This window comes from Vanessa atalanta, chromosome W (assembly GCF_905147765.1).
Source record: "Vanessa atalanta chromosome W, ilVanAtal1.2, whole genome shotgun sequence".
NCBI classification, from domain to species: Eukaryota; Metazoa; Arthropoda; class Insecta; order Lepidoptera; family Nymphalidae; genus Vanessa; species Vanessa atalanta.
Window position 1 is genome coordinate 5,210,686 of NC_061901.1, and position 6,076 is coordinate 5,216,761.

The following is a 6,076-nucleotide window of genomic DNA, read 5'->3' on the forward strand; positions in this document are numbered from 1 at the left end:
CCCGGAACAGCGCCAGCAATGGGTACAATCCATGCTACCATGGAAGAACCGCCCAGTAACAGGTAATTATAAGCCTTCTTCCAGTAACTTTAGAAACAACGTATCCCAACAGCAATTTAATCCCCAAAAAGTTTCGGATGTGACCATGAGATCCATATCTAAGCCACCGAAGCCACAGTTTGCAGCTGAGGAACTGTTCTACACTAATGAACCCTTATCGTATGAACAACCTGGTGATGATGGAGTGGACCACGGTTATCAGCAAGGTCAGTATGAATATTTTGATAGTTGCGACCCCAATCAGCACGACTACCAGTCTCATAATGAGGAGATCTATACCCAGCAGGATTTTTCCCCGGATCCAGACCAAGAGGGCTCGAGTTAGTGAAACTTAATAACCACGATAAAGATCACCTTCCATATATAGAACTACAAGAATTTCAAGGTAAGTTTCTCATAGATACGGGAGCATCACGCTCTATGATATCCCCTTCAGTCATTCGAAATACAATTTTTCAAAATTTTGTCGAATATGAACCTTTTGAAGTAAAAACAGCACACGCTACTACGCGGCATGAAGAAGTAGTTTATTTGCCCCTTCCCCCAATTTTCAATAGCGATATTATTCATAAATTTTTAATTTTTGACTTTGACCCGAAATACAAAGGACTTATAGGATTAGATCTATTAAAAACTTTAGACTGTAACATGACATAAAAAAACAAGCTTTTACATACTTCTACCACAGAGATACCCATTTACTTTGATTACACAAAAAAAAAATCACTATAGAACCCAGGTGTGAGAAAGTTATAACCGTAAAAACAAACTATACTGACGGTCAATACATCCATGACGAATTTGTTTGGTCTAATGGCTTAAAATCACCTGCAGCAATAATCCAAGTTAATAAAGGAAAATTTAAAACATCAATAATTAATTTTAATACTGTGAAGAAAATAATTTCTAACTCAGTAAATATTCCATTAGAAAACTTTCATATGGAATATTTAATATACATACATAGATAAATGTAAATTAAATTCAATTACAGTAAACACAGATATAGATAAGGAATTGTGTGAAAATTTACGTAAAATACGAACAGACCACATGAATGACGAAGAGCGTCGTGAAATTAATATGATTTGTTATCGATATAGAGACATCTTTTATTCTGAAAAAATCCCACTTTCTTTTACATACGCTGTTAAGCACAAACTGAGACAGACCAGACCCCAATTTTTGTTAGAAGTTACAGACAACCCCCTCAACAAAGAATAGAAATACAAAAACAAGTAGATAACTTATTAAAACAAGGTATCATCCGTGAGAGTATATCCCCATGGTCTTGCCCCGTTCATATCGTCCCTAAAAAATCAGACGCATCGGGAAAGGTTTAGTGGAGACTAGTCATAGACTATCGACGACTTAATGACCGACTCATAGAAGACAAATATCCTCTTCCTAACATAAATGACATTCTAGACAGACTAGGACGAGCTCAATACTTTACCACGTTAGATCTCGCTAGTGGTTATCATCAAGTGGAAATGCACCCTGATGATATAGAGAAAACGGCTTTCACTACAGAGAGAGGACACTATGAATTTCTTAGGATGCCATTTGGTTTGAAAAATGCACCTAGCACTTTTCAAAGACTAATGGATCATATTCTCAGAGGTATTGACAGCGTTTTTACGTACCTAGACGACGTTATAATAATATCGACTTCCTTACAAGAACATATTGACAAACTAAAACAAGTTTTTGACAGATTTAAAACCCATAATTTGAAAATACAACTCGACAAATCCGAATTTTTGAAAAAACACTTTAAATTTTTAGGACATGAACTGACAGAGCGAGGACTTGTACCGAATCAAGACAAGATCAAAGCTGTTTTGAATTTCCCACTGCCAAAAACCCATAAAGACATTAAAAGCTTTTTAGGACTTGTTGGTTATTACAGAAAATTTATTAAAGACTTTGCCAAATTGACTAAACCCATGACCTTATGCCTTAAGAAACATAGAAAAGTAATACATTCCCCGGAATTTTTAGAATCCTTTAAGAAGTGCAAACAGATTTTGACTAATGCACCCATTTTACAGTATCCAAATTTTGACGAGACTTTTATACTGACAACAGACGCATCAGACATAGCCCTTGGTGCTGTATTATCTCAAGGCCCCGTAGGCGCGGATAAACCTGTAGCTTACGCTTCAAGAACCCTTTCCGATACTGAGGCATAGTATGGGCAGTTAAATAGTTCAGACCATATCTCTATGGTCCTAAATTTATCATCTACACTGATCACAGGCCCCTGACTTGGTTAATGTCACTAAAAGACACAAACTCTAAACTGACTAGATGGAAACTGAAACTGGCCGAGTATGACTACAAAGTTGTTTATAAAAAAGGACAACAGAATACAAATGCAGACGCTCTCTCCCGTGTGAAAATTTTCCACAAAAGTATAGATTCCCTGGCAGTAAATTTAGACGACAATGACGACGATGACATAATCAACAGGATATTCGAAAATGTAAGACAGGAAGTAGAGATCGATACGGTTACAGTACAAGAACCCCCTACAATAGACGACAATTTTAATAATGACAATGACGCAACACTTAGACCTGACATACAACCACCCAGTATAGGAACAGAATCTGACAGCCTTGACCCCGACAATTTAATTTCGACCAACCACACACAACCCAACAACGAGAATCAAGGGATACCAATATTAGAAGACGCTATAGATAGACAACTTAAGCAATTTCATATAAGGTCAACTCCTGGTTCACATTATAGAGTTGAAAACAGATCAACAAATTCGCGCACGGTTATCAAAGACGTATTTATCCCAGTCAATAACACGGAGAAAGAAATAATACAATTTTTAAAGGAGCACACTATCGCCGATCGTGTATTCCACTGCTACTTCTATAACGACGAATTATATCCAGTATTTTCTAGAGTCTACACGACGATATTTAATTATAGAGATCCAAAGCTTTTTAGGTGTACAACACGCGTTACTTTAGTCGAAAATAAGACAGAACAACAGGAAATAATTAAAAAATATCACGAAGGTAAGACAATCCATCGTGGCATTCAGGAAACTTACAAACAAATCCATAGAAATTATCATTGGCCCAATATGCTATTAACTATTCAAGCGTTTGTAAATAAGTGTACTACATGTTTACAAGCTAAATATGAAAGAAATCCCCTGAGACCCCCATTAGCTCTAACTGAAACCCCCAGTAAGCCCATGGAACATTTATTCATGGATTTATATTCTACAGGAGGAGCAACATTCCTCACAATCATTGATAACTTTTCAAAATATGCTCAAGCAGTCCCTTTAAATGCAACTAGTAGCGTACACATAGCTGAAGCTTTATTCGATATTTTTTCAATATTAGGAACCCCTCTGAAAATTACAACCGACTCTAACAGTAAGTTTGATAACGAAGTTATAAAGGAGATGTGTGCCCTACACGACATTAACATTCACTTTACAACCCCTTATAACCCGAATTCAAATTCACCCATAGAACGATTTCACTCAACTACTCAACTATAAGAGAAATTATTAGGATACAGAGGATGACGAATAAGGATGACCCTATACAAATTATCATGAAATTTGCTATTATCGCATATAATAACACTATTCATTCGGCAACTGAATATACCCCTCACGAGCTACTTTTTGGACATACTGCATCCAGAAACCCTTTAGAACATCATTACACTAAGCAATTTTACCAAGATTATGTTCTTAAGCATAGAAGGAACGCTGAAGCCGTACAAGAATGTGTGGCAGCGCACGTATCTAAGAACAAAGAACAGGTAATAGCGAAGCGTAACCAGACAGCAGAAGATATAACGTTTAAGGTAGGTGAAACAGTTTTTAAACAAGTGGCCAAAACCGCGAGAAACGACAAAACGAAGCCGGTGTTTAAAGGTCCGTATAAGATAATTCACCTTCATCCTAATAATATAGCAGAGATAATAGGTAGTCACCCTAACTCAAAGTGAATCAGAGTTCACTTCAAACTTCTACGAAGACCTCACCTTGTTCCAGGACCCTCATCTTCGGATCCCTCGTGTTCCAGTCAAAATCAGACGTAACATTTCAACCCGTAGATAATAATAATGGAATCCTTTTACTAAAACAAGGACGCATCCTTAAACAAGTTGATTCATTTAACCTTGCTTGTACATATAATATAACTCATTTACATTTAATTTCCATTAAACTAATGTCCTTATATGCAAGTACAAAAGCAGCTGAAAACAATAGGGCATCAGAAAATCTGCATAAGACATATAGAGATCAAATAGAACATAATTTAGATTTAATTGATAAAAAGTTAATGTTTATAGCACCTAGAAATAGAGTTAAACGTGGTATCATTAATGGCTTAGGCTCAGTTGTTAAATTAATTACAGGCAATTTAGATAACGAAGATGCAATCAGTTTTGAAAATGAAATTAATAAAATTCGCAGTTCAGTTTCATATATTCAAACATCTCAAAAGCGAACATTATCTTTGGCAAAAAATACAATTAATGAATTTTCTAACCAATTAAATAAAATAAACGAGAATCAAAATTCAAATACTATTACAAACCAATTACACTTTTTAGAGATTTATGTACAAATAAGTTTTAGTTTACAGCTTTTATTAGATAAGCTAATGATATTAGAAGATGCTATGTCATTTTCGCAGTTAGGTTTAATGCACCCTAGTATTATTAATCCTCGTAATTTAGTTATAGAAATAAGAAATTTAGAGAAATTTTCTTTTTTAAAACCAGTTGCTGAAATTAGTATAGAAAACATTCATAAAATAGAAAAGTCTATAAGCGTGAAAGCGTATAGTACAAGACACTCTTTAACATTTATATAAGTAATCCCGTCCATTGACTTTAATATCTATGATCATATACATATATATTCTATCCCAAATAAAGAAAACCTAACCATTATACCTAAGTCCAAATTCCTTGTCCTTGGAAGCGAAGAGTACGCATACTCAGAAGAACCCTGCAAGAGAATCTCCGATGACACTTTGCTCTGCAACTCGCTAGACTTAAGAACAACTGAAAAATCTGAAGATTGCACCATCGCCTTAATAAAGAAACAAAAAGGAAACTGCACTCATGCTCGCATGAATCTTAGCAAAGGAAAACTCCAGAAGATCAACGAAAATACCTGGTTAGGAATTTTGCCAGAACCAGAAGTAATAAGAACTCAGTGTGGACGCAAAACAAATTACAGAAAAACATCAAACATTTTTCTAGTAACTATCACAGAAGATTGCCAAATTAATATCATGAATCGAACGATAAGAACACACAGCAACACCATCACGATGAATGAAATAATTCCGCTACCAGATCAAAATCTCATACATCAAGAAGAGATCCATTATGAACTGTACCTAGAAGACATCTGGCTAGACAGCATCCATGAACTCATGAACACAGTCGAAGATATTCAAGAAGCAGATGATTCTCACTGGGTTAACTTAATGACAATCCCTAGTTGGCCCACGTTAATCCTGTACGTAGTAATTGGGACCCTAATTTTTTGGAAGTTTTTCTGGAATAAACACAAGAAACAATCAAAACACAAGGACACAAGTCGCGAGGACGCTCCTGAAAGCTGCAGGACCAGCTTCCATCTTAAGGAGGGAGGAGTTACCATGGCGTAATACACACATTCCAGTGCCGACTCCCACACATTCCGCTGACACCGCATTTAAGAGGACAATGGGCTACATATTTTACAATTTTACTTAATAACATGTTGTAATAATTAATTGAGTCGCAATCCAGTTTTCAATCAATAAAGTTATGTTTTTGTATAATTAATTGTAATAAATAAATAAATAAATCTTTTTAAAAAGACTTTCTCCGGTCGTCATATCATAACTAGGGTGCAGTATTTTTTTTAACGCCCCCCGGCACATTGGCGCCCTTGACGTGGTAAACGGTCAATTTAATTTTCTGTGTGGGTTTTTTCTTTGGTGTTTGTGCTTTGTTTTTTTTT

The 6,076-nt window shown here is 35.6% G+C and overlaps 1 pseudogene; it reads left to right on the top strand.

The window, feature by feature from the left end:
- Positions 1-2,338: 2,338 nt before the first annotated feature.
- On the top strand, positions 2,339-5,738 carry LOC125075573 (annotated as a pseudogene).
- Positions 5,739-6,076: the final 338 nt, after the last annotated feature.